The following is a 21,687-nucleotide window of genomic DNA, read 5'->3' as shown; positions in this document are numbered from 1 at the left end:
TTCAGTCTTGATTTAAAAGTCTCCACCGTGTCAGACTGCCGAATAACAGCAGGTAGATCGTTCCAAAGAGTCGGACCGTACGGTAGGAGAAAGCTCTATACCCCACAGACTTTTTGATCATCCTCGGAACACACAGAAGCCCTGCGCCCTGCGAATGCAAGGGCCTCGCAGGTACGTAGGGCTTAACCAAGTCCTCCAGGTAGGAAGGTGCCAGTCTGTGAACAATTTTATAAACCAACAATAAAACTTTAAAATCCAATCTGGCAGAAACTGGTAGCCAATGAAGGGATGCCAGAATGGGAGTAATGTGGTCAAACCTTCGACTTTGTGTCAAAAGTCTGGCAGCCGCATTCTGTACCAATTGAAGTCCTGGAATGCTAGACTGCGGCAGGCCAGAAAATAAAGCATTACAATAATCCAGTCTGGAAGAAATAAACGCATGTTTCAAAGTCTCAGCATCAGCCATAGACAGGATGGGACGAATCCTCGCCACATTTCGCAGATGGAAGAAGGCAGTCTTCGTAATGGGCCTCATGTGTCAATGTTGCGCACTTGTGGCGTAAATTTACGGCATAAACTTGAAATACACCAAAGTCGCCGTGACATGTATCAAGCAGTGCGCACCTGCCTATTTCTGGCGTACACCTGAAGTGATCTTGATAAATGCGGCGGGTGGAAACGGTCGTAATTATAATAAACACGCCCATAAATATTCAGACTCTGCTTCAGACACACCCTCATTTTATGACATGGAAGCCGGGAAGACGGCAATGAAAAAGAACTCCACCAATCACGACGCGTGCCAATAGAGCGTCAAAAGCGGCTGTCGTATCAATTGTTTTGTAGTATATAATCAATAAAGTGTTACAGTGGTCCCTCATTAATCGCTGGAGTTACGTTCTAAAAAATAGCCCGTAATACACAAAACCGCGACGTAGTCAGCATTATTTTTTACAATTATTATAGATGTTTCAAAGCTGTAAAACCCCTCACTACACAGTTTATACACTTTCTCAATCAGGCATGAACATTTTCTCACAAAGTTCAAACCTTAGTAGGAAAATAAGACCAAACTGTTTTCAGGCCCAAACATTTGTTTGAGAAATAAAAATAGAATGTTTTCCTATAAATAATTATGATGGCATTTACAACTAACAAAGTAATTTTAACGATCAACGAATGAGGTCGGACACATAAGAAATGATTAATAGTGACTGACCAGTATTTCACTGATTGTGCCTCTGCGCCCTGACGCCGCGCCTTTTCCCACTCACATCTCGCTGCAACAGGTGTTTGTTTCCGTGTGACAAACACAGTTATGAGTAGTTGTTGGCGCTCTTTTTTCTTCTGGGCAACAAGATTCTTATAAACAGATACGCAGAACACAGAACACTGTAAAAAAAGGCATGCAAAATTGGACTAAATACTCCGCGAGACTCCGAGGCCACGACAGGTGAACCGCGTTATAGCGAGGGACCACTGTATTCTCTTTTCACATGTCAGTCATTCTTGACATCTGGATATTTGCTCGCTCAATTAATAAAACACGCCTAATGTTTCAGATTTCTTTATTTTTTAAATGTATTTCTGTATTTATTTTATTGTGACAACCGAATGGAGACGACAAAACCTGGTTGCAGCACGGGTGAATTAAGGGAATGACGAAACTACAGTTGTAATGATCAATTTCATTGTCTAAAACGATCACACCACATGAAGTTAAGCTCAGCGCTGCTCTGGCTCCAGGCTCGAAGTCTGGAGAAAAAGGCGAGCAGCGCTTTCCTTCCTGTCAGCGCTGTAGCCACGGATCGTGCTCCATAACAATCCCACAACAGTGGGATTTATATTGATTATTATGTAGTATAATCAGGAAAGTGTTATTTATGTAACATATGCATTGATTTGTATAATGGCACTGTTTATCATGGTGATCATCTTCATTTTTATGTGGATTCCAGCGCTGGTTCATTTTGGTGTATAATTTACGCCACCTCTCAACCTGGTGTATATTTTCAGCGCAGCGTACGCCAACGACCACATTGATAAATGTCAAGTAGCGCAGCCGTTTTGGCGTACACCCCATATACGCTCAAATATCGCCGTACGCAACGTTGATACATGAGGCCCATTGTCTCTAATGTGGGGGCCAAAAGACAACGTAGGATCGAAAAGTACTCCAAGATTCCTCACTTTGTCCGTATGATGCACAACACACGAACCCAAATTAAGCGCCAGCTGGTCAAAATGATGCCGATGTCTGGCTGGACCAAGAACCATCATTTCAGTCTTATCAGAATTCAAGAGTAGGAAATTGTTAGACAACCAACTTCTCAAAGATATAAGGCAATCTTCTAAGGGTTTTATATGGGCAAGATTGCCAACAGTTACCGGCATGTACAATTGAGTATCATCAGCATAACAATAAAAGGCAATCCCATAATGCTGCAGAATATGCCCAAGGGGCGCTATATAAAGTGAGAAAAGCAAGGGGCCTAACACAGACCCCTGTGGAACCCCAAATTTCATTTTACCAAGGCCAGAAATAGTGTTATTATACACAACACAATAAGAACGACTGGACAAGTATAACGTCAACCAAGCAAGAACACTTCCAGTAATCCCAAAGTAAAACATGATGATCCACAGTATCAAATGCAGCACTAAGATCCAAAAGCACTAAAACCATCGTGTAATTTATGTCCATAAATTACAATATTTCAAAACATAATGTATGTCACATCAGGGATTCATACTTATATATCAAGTACAAACAGCTGAATGATTGAGCATTTTAATAAAAATGTCCATAAATTTTCCCACATAATTTTTGATGAGGGTTCAGCACCAATATCATGTCAAATATGAGGGCATTTCCACTCTGCATTTGCTCAAGGCAAATGAATCTACTGACCAGCAACATAGATTTGAACCCCACAGGGTACCAGGCCCACGATCGTGGTTTAAGTCTGGCCTAAATAGGGTCATTTTTTGCATTATTTCCAACTATACAAATCAGTTCGCGACAGGTATGTAAGCCTGCCACTTGCGTACCACAGGGCCAGACTTCACACACGGACCCAGATATGAGGAATTCTGATCATTTCCATGTTAAACCATCTTAAAAGTGGCGGTTGTGATAGTATGGTTTGGAATAAGGTGGAATATCATTTTTTACATGCTTGCATTTGTCTTTATTGCATGATTTGTGATGATATCTAATAATTATTGTTAGCAAGTGAACTTACACTGACTGGAGTCATACGGAAATTCATCACATTTTACAGCAGTCAATCAGTGTGGACCAATACATCAGTCTGAGCTTCTGAGGAATAATGAGGCTGGATCACAGCTTGCTGGTATAAGATGAGCAAACCCTGCTGTTCTGTTGTTGTTCACTAATGTGCAATACTGATATCAAGAAGTAAAAACAAACAAACAAACAAATATTGCTGTTTTTACATATAAATGTAAAAACAGCAATGATTCCTAACATTTCATGATCAAACCCTTATGACAAAGTAGTAAATTTTAGGCTACATATTTTATTGCAATTAACTGTTAATGTAACCAACAACCAACTGATGTATGACATTCTGCCTTCAGTTGGAGTGGCAGTTACCGTGTCACATCACTCAGCATTTGCATAAAATACACTTCTCTTCTATTTTGGCCCCACCTACCTGGTGTCATAGCGACCACTCATCTCTTGTTGCTGTAAACCACCACCCTGATTGAAAATGAAAGGCAGCTGGTCACATTGCCTCTGTCTCTTGTAACTAACAGAATGAAGGGGTGATGGTGGTCCCAGCCATGCTTGATGGAATTATTTGCAATGCTGTGGGAATGCCCTCTGCTGGATAAGCTACATAATGACAATTTCCAACAGCCAAAGTGTTTTTCTGTATTGTTAAAATAAAAGTTTTCATATTGGCAAAATTAAAACAGATACCACTATATTCACTAAAGGCTCATATCAGCCAAAATTATCGGCCAGCCAATATATCAATCCGTGTCTAACAGAAACGTCATTAAGGGCCCCTTCGCACATAGTACGTATAAGTACAAATCAGGGTAACTCATGGTGGAACAGTTTGTATGAGCGAACCATGAAAACATCGAGCCGACAGGCAGGCGTGCACGATCCTGGTGTGACGGTGTCTTGCACGTGATGGTGTCATGCACGTGATGGTGTCATCCACGTGATGGTGTCATCCACGCAACGGTGTCATCCACGTGATGGTGTCATGCGAGCAGCTGCACCACATCGCGCCACTGATGTGGAGGAAAATTAAATAAAAACCAGCTGTATAATTAGTAAACATCACTGGGTTGATATAAATACAGTGGTCCCTCGCTATAACGTGGTTCACCTTTTGCGGCCTTCTGCAGTTTCGCAGATTTTTTTAGTGCAATTTTGCATGTTTTTTTTTTTAACAGAGTTCTGCATCCTTATCAGGCGGGCCAGTCGCGGCACCGGTCGGCATCACCACGATTGCTCTCACTGCCTCCTAAACGCAGCAGCGGGCCACTCACACCGCCCTCCTGTCTGCTGTGCTGCGCCAAATCTGGCAACAGGTCCAGAGACTACGCTCGCTGTTTTGATGCGAATGTTGACCACAGCCGCAGAAGAGCTCCGTGGTCACCGAGAGTGGACTTGGATTCTTTGCGGGTCCCACATCCATACCCCCGGAGGCAGTGAGCAAAGGGAGAGCACGTGCATTGTGTTCTGTGTGTGACTGTTTATAACCTTCTCGCACAGAAGAAAAAAGAGTGTTTACACAAGAGAGAAAAGTGAGAAAATGTTAATGCCTGTTTGAGTAAAGTGTATAAAGTGTGTAGTGAGGGGTTTTACAGCCTTAAAACATCTATAATAATTGCAAAAAATAGCGCTGACTACTTCGCGGATTTCATTTATCGCGGGTTATTTTTAGAACGTAACTCCCGCGATAAATGAGGGACCACTGTAATAAATAAAATGGGATGTAATACAGAACCCTGTTGTTAAATAACCCTGCTTAATTAAAAAATAAATGCTACTCATGGGATTCAAACCCGTAAGCTGGATAGAAACTTTACCACCGTGCGACCCCTTTCAACCCCTTTCTTGGCCAAAGTCTTGGAAAAGGTAGTCTGTTCTCAATTGAGATCGTTTTTGCAGGCTAACGACATCCATGACACTTTTCAATCTGGGTACCGTGAGTTTCATTCTACTGAAACAGCCCTGTTGAAGGTGTCTAGTGACATGATGATGGCAGCTGGCAAATGTTCTGTGCTGATTCTGCTTGATCTGTCTTCGGCGTTTGATACCGTTGACCATGGCATTCTGATAAACAGATTGCGGGATTTGGTTGGAATGTCAGGTTGTGTTTTAGAGTGGTTTACCTCTTACCTGACTGGTAGAACTTTTAGTGTGATGGTGGGCAATGTAGTGTCAGAATCTGCAGATCTTCTGTGGGGTGTGCCGCAGGGATCGGTCTTGGGACCTGTTTTGTTTTCGTTGTATCTCCTTCCTCTCTGCAAGCTGATCCAGCAGTTCAGTGATGTGTCCTATCATTTGTATGCTGATGATCTGCAGCTGTACTGCTCTTTTAAGACAACTGACCCACCTGATCTCTGCTCTCTCACAAATTGTTTGGCAAAAATTACGGAATGGCTCACTGAGAACAGTCTGCAGTTAAATTCCAATAAGACTGAGACTCTGATTGTAGCACCAGATAGTGCTGTACCTGGAATTAAGCAGCATTTCGGTAGCCTAAGCTGCAAGGTCAAAAGCAGCCTGCGTAACCTGGGTGTCATTTTGGATGGAGGGATGTCTCTGCAGCAGCACACAAATTACCTGGTTAAGAACTGTTTTTTCCAAATTCGGAACATCTCTAAGCTCCGTAAGATGGTGACTTTAAAAGAGCTTGAGATGATTGTTCATGCGTTCGTCTCATCGCGTTTGGATTATTGTAACATTCTTTTCACCTGTCTGAATAAGAAGGAGTTGGCCCGCCTGCAGGTTGTGCAAAATTCTGCGCGCCTGCTTACCCGCACCCGCAGGAGGGACCATATTACTCCTATTCTTAATACTTTGCATTAGCTGCCTGTCTCCTACAGGATTCATTACAAAATCCTGGTATTGACTTTTAGAGCTCTGCATGGACAGGCACCGGAGTACATCAGGGACCTGATCCAGCCTTATGCTTCCTCCAGGAGCCTCAGGTCATCCAATCAGAACCTGTTGATGGTTCCTCAGACCCGTTTTAAGACTTGCGGGGACAGATCTTTTAAAGCGAAGGTGTCTAGCCTCTGGAATGAGCTTCCCTGTGCCCTTCGTTCTCTGGATTGTATAGATACATTTAGAAGGCAACTAAAGACGCATTTCTTTAAGTTAGCTTTTTAGCCTAATATTGTATTTTATTGTTTTCGTATGTTATTTTTAGATTATTTTTGTATGCCATGTGCAGCGCTTTGTGACCCTGGTCTGTGAAAGGCGCTTTATAAGTAAAGCTTACTTACTTACTTACACTGTCTTATAACAGGAGCATGAAATGGCTAAAATTAACAAGCACATAAATGTATTTTTTTAAAAAGAAAAAAAAAAGTGCTGTGATAACTGATCAAACGGTGTTTGTTACGGCATATTTTTTCTGATACATGACTGAAAATGGCGTATTTGTCCCATGGTGAGCCGCTCACAGCCCTCACGGCCCATCACGCGTGTCCTGTCAGACAGACATGACATTCAGATCGCGTAGTGCGTGTCCACATGAACTGATGGTCCGTTTCTTCATCCCGTCACAAAAGCGATATATGTTTTTATATATTTACACATGAGGACAGCAAGCACACACATGTGCGTCTGTCAAAACATGGTACGTGTTCTGCTGTGACGTCCAAGACCAGAGATGTCTCAACAGTTGTTGGCAGCCAGCCTTACCCCCTGTCCATTCAGTGCACAGACCAAGATGGCACTCTGTGATCAGATGAGAGATGCCTCACCTGTGTGTGTGGGGGGGAGGGGGGCGAACCACACTCAGCAGTGTTGTAGGGGGAGCCGACACTCTGGCATGCCACATGTGCACTTGGCAACTTCACAGTCATGGGGGAACTTAGACCAATTTCACATCCAGCTTAACAGTAGTTGTCTGCTGACTGTTTTCATGCTAATAGCGCTAATGGCCATACATTTTCTAAATGCCATGTGAGCAGTTAGTTAGTTAGTTTATTAAGATCCCCATTAGCCACTGATAAGATCCCCATTAGCCACTGAGCAGTGTTAGATGTTCGTGTGAATCTGGCTGACACCTGCGGCGAGAGGGTTCGATGGGTTCGTACAGCACACACTCTGTCTTTGAAGTGTGTGAAAGGGCCCTAACATGGTAGCCAGGGGCACTGCCATGGATTTTGGGCCCCATGAAAAGAAATCTTACTGGTCACCCCTATATTACTTTGTCAGTATTATAATTGTATTAGGGGCCTCTCTGGGCCCCTGTCAATCATCAGCCCCTAGAATCCTTCTCTTTATTCTCCCCTTTTTGGTACCCCTGGTGGCAATTGTCCTGCATTAATCACACTTGGCTCACTTGGACATTAGCTGGATTTTTCAGGTCAAAGTCCCTTTAGTTTCAGGTCCATACACTTCAGACTTGTGTTCTCACACACAGCACCTCTGGGTTGCAGTGCTTGTGTGAAAGAGAAAATGGAATCCCATGATATCAGGAATTATCTGCCTGCAGCACTTGGCACTCGTTTGTGATGATGTCATCATCACAACCCTTCTGAGACGCTGAGGTCAGCTGAGAAATGATAAAGGGCCTTTAGCTAAACACCAGAATCTTGATTTTAACCACAAAATTGGCAACACAAAAAAGATTAGCATGTTGTTGGAAGATGTGGGTCTTTGGAGACTTGGCTGTGGTGTGATGTTCCGAACCAACAGTCTGGGTTTCTGTGGGCGGGAAGAAAACGACAGGCACACTGTGGGATGGGAAGACCAAGATTAGACCAAACAGTTAAACACAAACACTGAGACACAGATTAAATGGCATCAACATCAGTGTGAATGTACACGTTTGAAATAGAACAACCATGTGAACCAACATGATTATTTTGAACATCACTGCCACTTTTGGTGATATATTTTAAATAACAACCCTTTCAGCATTTGTATTAATGTATAAAATACAACCCCAATTCCAGTGAAGTTGGGACATTGTATAATATGTACATTAAAAACAGAATACAATGATTTTCAAATCCTCTTCAACCTATATTCAATTGAATACACCACAAAGACAAGATATTTAATGTTCAAACTGATAAACTTCATTGTTTTTGTGCAGATATTTGCTCATTTTGAAATGGATGCCTGCAACACGTTTCAAAAAAGTTGGGACTGTTGTGGGCTGCCTGCTCTGTCTGCTGTTGCTGCTGTTTTTTCTCTTTTCTGCACTGGTGGCGTGCCGCAAGCTGATCGACACACCTGTTCCACATTTCATCAACTGCAGTATATGAACCCCGGCTCTTCACTCCATCCTCGACAGAAACTCTGAAAACCTTCCACGGTAAGACTGGTCATTTTTCTTGCTCAACTATTGTTCTCTCAGTGTTTCCACACACCAGCCTGAAAAGATGCAGCTTGTCGCTGAAGCAAACCAAGACTTTCCTGCAGCCTGTGACGGAGCTCCCACACTCCACATCAGTCAAGTTAAGTGTTTGCTCTCTTTTGCTTTACGAGCTGCTGCATACTACTTAAAACGTAATACAAGTTGAACTGTGAACTTTTCCTGAAGAGGAGCAACTGGAAGAAACGGCACTGAATCATTTTTGCCTAATTGCCTGCTTACCATGACCAGCTGTGATCAATTATCACTGAGTCAAACTGAACTGAGAACGTTTTCTGATTAAGAATGATTTGAAGGAACTGAACAGAATCTTTTTGTCTAACTGCCTGCTTAACTGGACCAGCTGTGATAAGTTGTCCCTGATTGACTGTGTGAACCGCTTCTGGAAGTAACTGGCTCAGCAATCACCATCTGTATAGTAGAGAAGCTTGAATCTTCGACTGGACTGGGTTGTGGTGGTCTGACTTCTGTCTTGACTCTTGTCGAGAAGAAGTCAGACCACCAGAGCAAGAATTTTAGCTGAAGAAGCTTCTGCGATTTGAAGCGAAACGTCCTCGTGTCAAGCAACCCAGTCCAGTCGAAGATTCAAGCTTCTCTACTATGGAAACCACCTGGACAACTGAGAGCCTACACAGAAACACCATCTGTATCTCTCTCTCCAGCCTTGTCGACAGCTTGTGGTGGCCACCTGGCTCCGGATCCATCTGCTGGGACTGAAACCATTCTGGACTGTGGACTCCCTGGTTCCACAGCTCCGCGGGCCGGTCTCCACTTGGTGAGGCAGCCATCCACATTTATTCTGTTCAATAAATTCTTTGTTACCGCTTACTTTCTGCTCTCTGCTTCTGGGTTCGTCTTCCACTCACACCCTAATCATAACAGGGACAGAAGACTGGAAAAGTTGATGAATGCTCAAAGAACACCTAATTGGAAACAGGTGAGTGTCGTGATTGGGTATAAAAGGAGCATCCCTAAAAGGCTCAGCATTTCACAAGCAAAGATGGGGTGAGGATCACCACTTTGTGAACAACTGCGTCCACATCTCCATATGGCTCCACATCTATGATCCTGAAACCAAGGAACAGTCAAAGGAATGGTGGCAGAGTGGGTTCCCACGGCTGAAGAAGTTCTGCATCCAGAAATCATAGCGTCTGTTTTCTGGGACAACAGTATTCTGTTGGTGGACTACCTACCTCAGGGCTCTAGTATCACTGGACAGTATTGTGCTAACCTCCTGGACCAGCTGAAGGAGGCAATTAAGATGAAATGCCATGGAAGGTTGACCAAAGGGATCCTTTTGCTGCAGGACAATTTGCCTGTGCATCCAACATTGTGGCTGCCAGATTGAACACACTGCATTTCCAATTGGTCCACCATCCCCCCTACTCACCTGACCTGGCCCCTTCGGACTATTATCTGTTCCCTAACTTGAAGAAACATCTGAAGGGGCATTGCTGAGAGGTGGTTTGAGGCCCAACCAAAGGAATTCAATTTGAATGGTCTACAAAAGTTGCAACAATGCTGTACTAAGTGCATCAGTCTCAGGGGGGAACATGTTGAATAAATGTGTTTTTTATGACTTTGGCTCTCTTCTTTCTGGGCAAAGTCAGGAACTTATCAGCACCCCCTTGTATACATATGTCCTGGTAGTCAGGAGGAAGGTCCCACAGTTGACAGTCAGAGCACAAACCAAGCATGAAGTCAAAGGAACTGTCTGTAGACCTCTGAGGCACAAAGCTGTGGAAGGGTACAGAAACATTTCTGCTGCTTTGAAGCACAATGAGCACAGTGGCCGCCATCATCTATAAATGGAAGAAGTTCAGATCCACTAGGACTCTTCTAGAGCTGGCCGCCTGTCTAAACTGAGCGATCAGGGGAGAAGGGCCCCGACAACACCGGAACTGGCATTTGTTTACATGTTAACTGAATCAGAATTGCCTGAGAAAGCTGTCCCTGAGTCTGTTTGTCCTAGTTTTGATTAACCTATATTGTCGGCCGGAGGGTAGTAGGTCAAACAGGTGATTGCTGGGGTGGGATGTGTCTTTTCAGATGATGGCAGCTCTGCTGAGGTAGCGAGAGCTGGCAATGTCCTCCAGGCTGGGCAGAGAGCAGCCAGTGATCCTCTGGGCCATTTTGATCACCCTCTGCAGTGCTCTCCTGTCTGCTGCTGAACACCCCCCATACCACGCTGTGATGCAGTACGTCAGGATGCTGTTGAGGTGGCTCTGTAGAACAACACCAGCAGCTTCTTCTAACTGTTTGTGCGAATCCACTTTCTACGAGGCTTAGAGCTGTCACGGCTCAAACAATTGGTAAATGGACTGCATTTATATAGCATTTTTCCATTTGCATCAGACGCTCAAAGCGCTTTACAATAATGCAACTCGGAGATCAAGGACCTTGCCCAAGGGCCCTTAATGATTTTCTGGTCAGGCTGGGATTTGAACCAAGGATCCTCTGGTCTCAAGCCCAACGCTTAACCACTAGACCATCACCTCCCCTAAAGAAAAACATTACAATCCCGCTGTCTACAAATACAGAGAGGTGGGAGGATGACATGAAGAATCAATCAATCAATCAATCAATTTTTTTTATATAGCGCCAAATCACAACAAACAGTTGCCCCAAGGCGCTTTATATTGTAAGGCAAGGCCATACAATAATTATGTAAAACCCCAACGGTCAAAACGACCCCCTGTGAGCAAGCACTTGGCTACAGTGGGAAGGAAAAACTCCCTTTTAACAGGAAGAAACCTCCAGCAGAACCAGGCTCAGGGAGGGGCAGTCTTCTGCTGGGACTGGTTGGGGCTGAGGGAGAGAACCAGGAAAAAGACATGCTGTGGAGGGGAGCAGAGATCGATCACTAATGATTAAATGCAGAGTGGTGCATACAGAGCAAAAAGAAAAAGAAACAGTGCATCATGGGAACCCCCCAGCAGTCTACGTCTATAGCAGCATAACTAAGGGATGGTTCAGGGTCACCTGATCCAGCCCTAACTATAAGCTTTAGCAAAAAGGAAAGTTTTAAGCCTAATCTTAAAAGTAGAGAGGGTGTCTGTCTCCCTGATCTGAATTGGGAGCTGGTTCCACAGGAGAGGAGCCTGAAAGCTGAAGGCTCTGCCTCCCATTCTACTCTTACAAACCCTAGGAACTACAAGTAAGCCTGCAGTCTGAGAGCGAAGCGCTCTATTGGGGTAATATGGTACTACGAGGTCCCTAAGATAAGATGGGACCTGATTATTCAAAACCTTATAAGTAAGAAGAAGAATTTTAAATTCTATTCTAGAATTAACAGGAAGCCAATGAAGAGAGGCCAATATGGGTGAGATATGCTCTCTCCTTCTAGTCCCCGTCAGTACTCTAGCTGCAGCATTTTGAATTAACTGAAGGCTTTTTAGGGAACTTTTAGGACAACCTGATAATAATGAATTACAATAGTCCAGCCTAGAGGAAATAAATGCATGAATTAGTTTTTCAGCATCACTCTGAGACAAGACCTTTCTGATTTTAGAGATATTGCGTAAATGCAAAAAAGCAGTCCTACATATTTGTTTAATATGCACTTTGAATGACATATCCTGATCAAAAATGACTCCAAGATTTCTCACAGTATTACTAGAGGTCAGGGTAATGCCATCCAGAGTAAGGATCTGGTTAGACACCATGTTTCTAAGATTTGTGGGGCCAAGTACAATAACTTCAGTTTTATCTGAGTTTAAAAGCAGGAAATTAGAGGTCATCCATGTCTTTATGTCTGTAAGACAATCCAGCAGTTTAGCTAATTGGTGTGTGTCCTCTGGCTTCATGGATAGATAAAGCTGGGTATCATCTGCGTAACAATGAAAATTTAAGCAATACCGTCTAATAATACTGCCTAAGGGAAGCATGTATAAAGTGAATAAAATTGGTCCTAGCACAGAACCTTGTGGAACTCCATAATTAACTTTAGTCTGTGAAGAAGATTCCCCATTTACATGAACAAATTGTAATCTATTAGACAAATATGATTCAAACCACCGCAGCGCAGTGCCTTTAATACCTATGGCATGCTCTAATCTCTGTAATAAAATTTTATGGTCAACAGTATCAAAAGCAGCACTGAGATCTAACAGAACAAGCACAGAGATGAGTCCACTGTCCGAGGCCATAAGAAGATCATTTGTAACCTTCACTAATGCTGTTTCTGTACTATGATGAATTCTAAAACCTGACTGAAACTCTTCAAATAGACCATTCCTCTGCAGATGATCAGTTAGCTGTTTTACAACTACCCTTTCAAGAATTTTTGAGAGAAAAGGAAGGTTGGAGATTGGCCTATAATTAGCTAAGATAGCTGGGTCAAGTGATGGCTTTTTAAGTAATGGTTTAATTACTGCCACCTTAAAAGCCTGTGGTACATAGCCAACTAACAAAGATAGATTGATCATATTTAAGATCGAAGCATTAAATAATGGTAGGGCTTCCTTGAGCAGCCTGGTAGGAATGGGGTCTAATAAACATGTTGATGGTTTGGATGAAGTAACTAATGAGAATAACTCAGACAGAACAATCGGAGAGAAAGAGTCTAACCAAATACCGGCATCACTGAAAGCAGCCAAAGATAACGATACGTCTTTGGGATGGTTATGAGTAATTTTTTCTCTAATAGTTAAAATTTTGTTAGCAAAGAAAGTCATGAAGTCATTACTAGTTAAAGTTAATGGAATACTCAGCTCAATAGAGCTCTGACTCTTTGTCAGCCTGGCTACAGTGCTGAAAAGAAACCTGGGGTTGTTCTTATTTTCTTCAATTAGTGATGAGTAGAAAAATGTCCTAGCTTTACGAAGGGCTTTTTTATAGAGCAACAGACTCTTTTTCCAGGCTAAGTGAAGATCTTCTAAATTAGTGAGACGCCATTTCCTCTCCAACTTACGGGTTATCTGCTTTAAGCTACGAGTTTGTGAGTTATACCACGGAGTCAGACACTTCTGATTTAAAGCTCTCTTTTTCAGAGGAGCTACAGCATCCAAAGTTGTCTTCAATGAGGATGTAAAACTATTGACGAGATACTCTATCTCCCTTACAGAGTTTAGGTAGCTACTCTGCACTGTGTTGGTATATGGCATTAGAGAACATAAAGAAGGAATCATATCCTTAAACCTAGTTACAGCGCTTTCTGAAAGACTTCTAGTGTAATGAAACTTATTCCCCACTGCTGGGTAGTCCATCAGAGTAAATGTAAATGTTATTAAGAAATGATCAGACAGAAGGGAGTTATCAGGGAATACTGTTAAGTCTTCTATTTCCATACCATAAGTCAGAACAAGATCTAAGATATGATTAAAGTGGTGGGTGGACTCATTTACTTTTTGAGCAAAGCCAATAGAGTCTAATAATAGATTAAATGCAGTGTTAAGGCTGTCATTCTCAGCATCTGTGTGGATGTTAAAATCGCCCACTATAATTATCTTATCTGAGCTAAGCACTAAGTCAGACAAAAGGTCTGAAAATTCACAGAGAAACTCACAGTAACGACCAGGTGGACGATAGATAATAACAAATAAAACTGGTTTTTGGGACTTCCAATTTGGATGGACAAGACTAAGAGACAAGCTTTCAAATGAATTAAAGCTCCCAAAACTCCCACTCTGAGTCATATCAGTCATCTGCGTCATATCAGAGCTGCGTGTCGTCAGAGCGAGCGGCAAAAAGTTTGTACCTGAGTTTTCTGAGGTGGTGTTTGTAGTTGCCATCTGCCACGCCGGTGTTTGCCAACCCGGACAGTGGGAATACCACCTCAACCGGCAACGTAGCCCCACGACTGGACAGCAGCAACGTCCGAGGCCCGCCCAAAATGGTGAATTCACTGAGGCCGCGCGCTGCGTCATTAAAGCCATGCGTCACGAGTGCCGCTTCCCTGAGGCCTTGTGCAGCCACCGCGGATCCATCAGCGCGGAAACACCGAGGCCGCGCGGCACCAGCGCAGTGCAGATCCATCCCGGTGACAAACAACGCAGGCTGTTAACATTGGCGATTGTCAAGCTGCTCATAAGCTGACCATGGGGCCTAAGAAGGTTCTGACAGCGGAGGAAGGTGACGATATTAAAAAATCTCTGGACTTTCTATCAGAGGAGATTTCTGTTGTGAAGCAGCAACAGAAATCAATCATGGATCTGGTGGAGGAGGTGAAGGCATTACGGCTCCAGAACGCCGAGAAAGACCGGCATCTGGTGCAGCTGGAAAATAGAGTGGCTGAATTGGAGCAGTACACCAGAATCAACGACGTCATCATCACAGGTCTTCACATCAAACCACGGTCCTACGCATGGGCGGTAACAGATGAGAGCGGAGGGGATCCCAGTGAACAGGAGGTCAGCTCTGTGGAAAAACAGGTTGCTGATTTCCTCCTATCTAAAGGTATAGAAATGGATTTAAATAACATTGAAGCGTGCCACTCTCTGCCCCGGAGAAATGACGGTGATAAACGAACCGTCATCATGAGATTCATCAACAGAAAACACAAAACAGCACTGTTAAAACAAAGAAGAAAACTGAAAGGGACAAACGTATTCATCAATGAACATCTCACCAAACGGAACGCCGACATCGCCAGGAAAGCACGCTTCTTAAAGAAACAGGGAAAAATCCAGCACACATGGACTTCAAACTGTAAAATATTCATCAAACTGAACGGATCACCAGAACAAGCAAAGGTTATGGCAATAAGGAACATCGAGGAGCTGGACAAATATGAACAATAGGTATGAGGACTCAAACACATCACAGCACCATGATGCAGACTGGAGCAACCCACTCATCCACATCATCTACACCCGGAGACAAGAGAGACATAATGACTAAGGATAATGATCCGTTTATTTCTGCCCAGGAGCTCTGTCCAGATACATTTAATTATAATAACTCTGCTAACTGCCCCTTTGAATCTGAAAATGATCCTGATACCTTTTTCAGTGAGAATATTGTGAGACAGTGCAAATATTTTACAGAAGAACAATTCAAAAATTATAAAATCAATGATGAAGATTTTTCAATTATACATTTCAACAGCAGAAGTCTTTCTCGTAATCTGTCCACTGTTAATGATTGTTTGAAAACATCCAAAATACGTTTTTCAGTTATTGCAATTTCAGAAACATGGTTAAATGAGGATAATAAAGATCTGGTATATCTTGATGGTTATGAATTGTTCCTGGTTAATAGGCAGACGAGAAGGGGCGGAGGCGTTGTATTGTTTGTAAGGTCAGATTATAACTGTAAACTCATCAACAACATGTCATTTACAGTGGACAACATCATGGAATGTGTTACCATAGAAATTACATCTATAAACTCCAAAAACATAGTTGTTAGTTGCATTTACAGAGCTCCTGGGACAAATATTGACACCTTTGAAGACATCATCTTAGGAATGTACAACAAAATCAACAGAAATAAGCATCTATTTGTCTGTGGAGATTTCAATATAGATTTTTTAAACCCTCACAATCATCCACAAATTACCTCATTTATAAACACCTTGTACTGTTTAGGACTGTTTCCAACCATCATTCATCCTAGCAGAATAACTATGGACTCAACAACTCTCATTGACAATATTTTAACTAACGTTATATCCGGTAATCTTAGTGGGGGACTACTGGTCAGTGATATCAGTGATCACTTTTCTCAGTCTTTGCATTGGAGGGTTGTTGTATGTATCGAAGAAATATCAAATTCATGAGTAGAAAAGTAACACCTGAAACAATTGATAATTTAAGGGAGGATTTATCAAGTCAGAATTGGTCAGATGTTTTTGTTGATGATGTTGACAGGTCATATGATGCTTTCATTTCCATTTTTTCCAGTTTGTATAATAAACACTGTCCATTTGTTGACAAAATATATAGAAATCAATATAGCAACAAACCATGGATAACTAAGGGGCTTCAGAGGGCATGTAAAAAGAAAAACGTACTATATAAACAATTCATAAAACTACGAACTAAGGAAGCTGAAAGTAAGTATAAAACATATAAGAATAAGTTAATCAATATCATGAGACTCAGTAAAAAAAATATATTATAATGAGTTACTTGTCAAAAATAGAAATAATATCAAAAACAAATGGAACATATTAAATGAAATAGTAAAAAAGAATAGAGTAACTAGAGATTATCCTTCATTTTTTCAGAGTAACAACTACACGATTGATAACGACGAGTCTATTGCTGAACACTTTAATGAATACTTCATTAATGTGGGTAAAAATCTTGCCAGTAAGATTGACTCATCAACTAATAACTTCTGGGTAAATAATTCAACGTTTAACAAATCTGTTTTAGTGTTCATTGGTGGTACTCATGAAAGGGAAATACTTGATCTGGTTCATGGTTCAAAAAGTAAGAAATCGACTGATTTTAATAATTTGGATATGGCTTTATTAAAAAAAAGTTATTGATTGTATAGTAAAACCGTTCAATTATATTTGCAATATGTCACTAAGTACTGGTAAATTTCCTTCTCAAATGAAAATAGCCAAAGTAATTCCTCTATTTAAAACTGGTGCCAAACACACATTTTCTAATTATAGACCTATATCACTCCTGCCACAATTTTCCAAACTTTTGAAAAAAATATTTGCTAAAAGATTAAATGATTATTTACTGAAGCATAACATCATTTGTGAAGAACAATATGGATTCAGAAGGTCTTGAACTACATCACATGCTTTGATGGACTCTGTGGAAAGTATAGCAACTGCAGTTGACAATAAACAATACACAATAGATGTTTTTTTTTTATTTACAGAAAGCGTTTGACACAATTAACCATGGAATACTATTAATTAAACTGCAGAAATATGGACTCAGAGGTCTGGCATATGAATGGATAGCTAGTTATTTACAAGGCAGATTTCAGTATGTTCAATTCAATAATACAAATTCTGAACTCAGGGATGTCACATGTGGGGTGCCGCAGGGCTCAGTGCTGGGTCCTTTGTTGTTTATAATCTATATAAATGATATAAGTTGGGTGTCGAGTTCACTGAGATGTGTCCTTTTTGCGGATGATACAACTGTGTTCTGTAGCGGTGAAAATCTTGAACAGCTTCTGGACATAGTGGAGAAAGAACTGGAAAAATTTAAGGTTTGGTTTGACGCTAATAAGTTGTCACTCAACCTTGGGAAAACTAAATGTATTATATTTGGAAATAAACAGGCACCAAAATGTAAAAGTTTAACTATAAACAATAAGGAAATTGAGTTAGTAACAGAGAATAAATTTTTAGGTGTTATAATTGATAATAAACTTAGCTGGAAACCACATATAAATTATGTGAAATCAAAATTGTCAAAAACTATAGCCATTTTGTATAAAGCCAAAGACCTACTGCCGCAAGAAGGGTTACTTACTTTATATCATTCTCTGATGGTACCATATATGACATATTGTGTTGAGTCATGGGGAAACACTTACAAATCAAATACCAATCCAATATTCCTTTTGCAAAAACGAGCCATACGAATCATCTGCAATAAACAATATCGTGAACCAACTCATTCTCTATTTGTGTCTTTAAATTTATTAAAATTCATAGATTTGGTCGATTACATTACAATTCAAACTTTATTTCGAGCGAAAAACCAAGCCTTACCGAGACATGTCCAGAGTCTGTTCCGATTGAGGGAATCCAGATATAGTTTAAGAGGTTGTGCAATTTTTATGAAACCACCAGTAAGAACAAATGTAAAGGGTTTTTGTGTGTCTGTGGTTGGGGTGAGGAAATGGAACAAATGTTCAACAGAGGTTAGTGTTGTGAAAGTGTAGGTACACGGACCCACAACAGGGGGCGTAATGAACGGACAATGGAGAAAGGTGAATAACAAGTTTTACTGTTGTGAAACGAGCACAACTAATACAACAATCAATAATTTGGGGTTTAGGTCGAAATCCGCTGGTGTCGTGTGGGCAGGCTCGAAGGTAGGAGACGTCCGTCCCAGTCGAACCGGAACCACCCAGATCTCCTCCGCCACCGAACCCTGGGAGTACTGGAACCGCCAAGTCCCGAATTCCCAGGTGGCCACTGCCTCCGCTCGTCGGATCCGGTACTGCTGGCGGGAGAGAGCAACAAACACACAGGTGTGGATGCGACAGCACCCAGTAAACGGAGAGGGGAGAAGCCGCCTCCACCTCTTGTCACTATACAGCAGGAAGGTGAGTACTTATCCAAGTAATTTAGCTTTCAGTAGTCAGCTGTCCTGAAAAGGTTTAACAAGTTTTATCTGGTTATGCAGAATATGCGTGCAGAGAACGTTACCTCAATCTTAAGGCGATATCTCGGCACTGAGGTGGAGACGCCGTCCTGATGATATACCTCCGTGCTGAGTGGAGTCAGCTGTGTCCAGTAATGGGTGACAGCTGTCACCCTGACTGCTCTTGTAAGGCGGCAGCGCCCTCTGGTGCCTGGAGCCCGCACTCCAGGCAGGGCGCCCTCTGGTGGTGGTGGGCCAGCAGTACCTCCTCTTCAGCGGCCCACACAACAGTTAGAATGAGTAGTACCTTAGTGAGATTTAAGAAACTACTCAAAAAGAACATTATGTCTAAGTATCATAAAGAAGCAAATATAATTTGATTTATATGGAATGTTCAATTTATAAGTGGGACTTATTGTATATTTGAATGTGTGGGTATGTATATGCATATGTAGATATATAGATATGGGTAGGTGTATATGTATATAAGTGACTGTGTATATGTATGTATGTATTTATGTTTGTAAAGTATATACGTATGTATATAGGTATATATGGCACAGCCCAAGCAGAGGGTCACCCCCAAGAGCCTGGTCTGCTTGAGGTTTCTTCCTTATAGGGAGTTTTTCCTCACCACAGTTGCCTAGTGCTTGCTCTGGGGGTTTGGTAAGGTTAGTCCTTACTGGCGTAAAGTGCCTTGATTCGATTTTCTTGTGATCTGGTACTATATAAATATAATTATAAGTGAATAGTATATTGATGTGTATGTCTGTGTGTCAACATGTAGTAGTGAATTTGTATTTATGTAAATATGACTGATTAGAATTGTTGGACTTGTAGTAGCAGGGGTGGGCGCTAATAAGCTTTGCTTCAGCCCACACCCTTTCTGACTCATTAGTTTTGTCTGTGTTTGTTTGTGGAATTGTTCATTTTTTTCTATTTGAATATTTTGTGTGCCGATTAAAAAAAACTTTGTCAAAAACTTTGTCAAAAACTTTGTCTAACAATGAAAATTTAAGCAATGCTTTCTAATAATACTGCATAAGGGAAGCATGTATAAAGTGAATAAAATTGGTCCTAGCACAGAACCTTGTGGAACTCCATAATTAGCCTTAGTCTGTGAAGAAAACTCCCCATTTACATGAACAAATTGTAATCTATTAGATAAATATGATTCATACCACTGCAGAGCAGTGCCTTTAATACCTATGGCATGCTCTAATCTCTGTAATAAAATTTTATGGTCAACAGTATCAAAAGCAGCACTGAGGTCTAACAGGACAAGCACAGAGATGAGTCCACTGTCTGAGGCCATAAGAAGATCATTTGTAACCTTCACTAATGCTGTTTCTGTACTATGATGAATTCTAAAACCTGACTGAAACTCTTCAAATAGACCATTCCTCTGCAGATGATCAGTTAGCTGTTTTACAACTACCCTTTCAAGAATTTTTGAGAGAAAAGGAAGGTTGGAGATTGGCCTATAATTAGCTAAGATAGCTGGGTCAAGTGATGGCTTTTTTAGTAATGGTTTAAGTACTGCCACCTTAAAAGCCTGTGCTACATAGCCATCTAATAAAGATAGATTGATCATATTTAAGTTTGAAGCATTAATTAATGGTAGGGCTATCTTGAGCAGCCTGGTATGAATGGGGTCTAATAGACATGTTGATGGTTTGGAGGAAGTAACTAATGAAAATAACTCAGACAGAACAATCAGAGAGAAAGAGTCTAACCAAATACCGGCATCACTGAAAGCAGCCAAAGAGAACGATATGTCTTTGGGATGGTTATGAGTAATTTTTTCTCTAATAGTTAAAATTTTATTAGCAAAGAAAGTCATGAAGTCATTACTAGTTAAAGTTAAAGGAATACTCAGCTCAATAGAGCTCTGACTCTTTGTCAGCCTGGCTACAGTGCTGAAAAGAAACCTGGGGTTGTTCTTATTTTCTTCAATAAGTGATGAGTAGTAAGATGTCCTAGCTTTACGGAGGGCTTTTTTATAGAGCAACAGACTCTTTTTCCAGGCTAAGTGAAGATCTTCTAAATTAGTGAGACGCCATTTCCTCTCCAACTTACGGGTTATCTGCTTTAAGCTACGAGTTTGTGAGTTATACCACGGAGTCAGGCACTTCTGATTTAAGGCTCTCTTTTTCAGAGGAGCTACAGCATCCAAAGTTGTCCTCAAAGAGGATGTAAAACTATTGACGAGATAATCTATCTCACTCACAGAGTTTAGGTAGCTACTCTGCCCTGTGTTGGTATATGGCATTGGAGAACATAAAGAAGGAATCATATCCTTAAACCTAGTTACAGCGCTTTCTGAAAGACTTCTAGTGTAATGAAACGTATTCCGCACTGCTGGGTAGTCCATCAGAGTAAATGTAAATGTTATTAAGAAATGATCAGACAGAAGGGGGTTTTCATGGAATACTGTTAAGTCTTCAATTTCCATACCATAAGTCAGAACAAGATCTAAGATATGATTAAAGTGGTGGGTGGACTCATTTACATTTTGAGCAAAGCCAACTGAGTCTAATAATAGATTAAATGCAGTGTTGAGGCTGTCATTCTCAGCATCTGTGTGGATGTTAAAATCGCCCACTATAATTATCTTATCTGAGCTAAGCACTAAGTCAGACAAAAGGTCTGAAAATTCACAGAGAAACTCACAGTAACGACCAGGAGGATGATAGATAATAACAAATAAAGCTGGTTTTTGGGACTTCCAATTTGGATGGACAAGACTAAGAGTCAAGCTTTCAAATGAATTAAAGCTCTGTCTGGGTTTTTGATTAATTAATAAGCTGCAGTGGAAGATTGCTGCTAATCCTCCGCCTCGGCCC

The 21,687-nt window shown here is 41.4% G+C and overlaps 1 long non-coding RNA gene across 1 annotated transcript; it reads left to right on the top strand.

Annotated features, from left to right (window-relative positions):
• Positions 1 to 622: 622 nt before the first annotated feature.
• On the top strand, positions 623 to 3,773 carry LOC117530698. The gene is made up of 3 exons (XR_004566425.1): positions 623 to 639; positions 2,063 to 2,064; positions 3,693 to 3,773. It is a non-coding gene; the product is annotated as an uncharacterized LOC117530698 (long non-coding RNA).
• Positions 3,774 to 21,687: the final 17,914 nt, after the last annotated feature.

This window comes from Thalassophryne amazonica, chromosome 18, assembly GCF_902500255.1.
Source record: "Thalassophryne amazonica chromosome 18, fThaAma1.1, whole genome shotgun sequence".
In the NCBI taxonomy this organism is placed as follows: domain Eukaryota; kingdom Metazoa; phylum Chordata; class Actinopteri; order Batrachoidiformes; family Batrachoididae; genus Thalassophryne; species Thalassophryne amazonica.
This window is presented reverse-complemented; position numbering and strand designations above follow the sequence as displayed.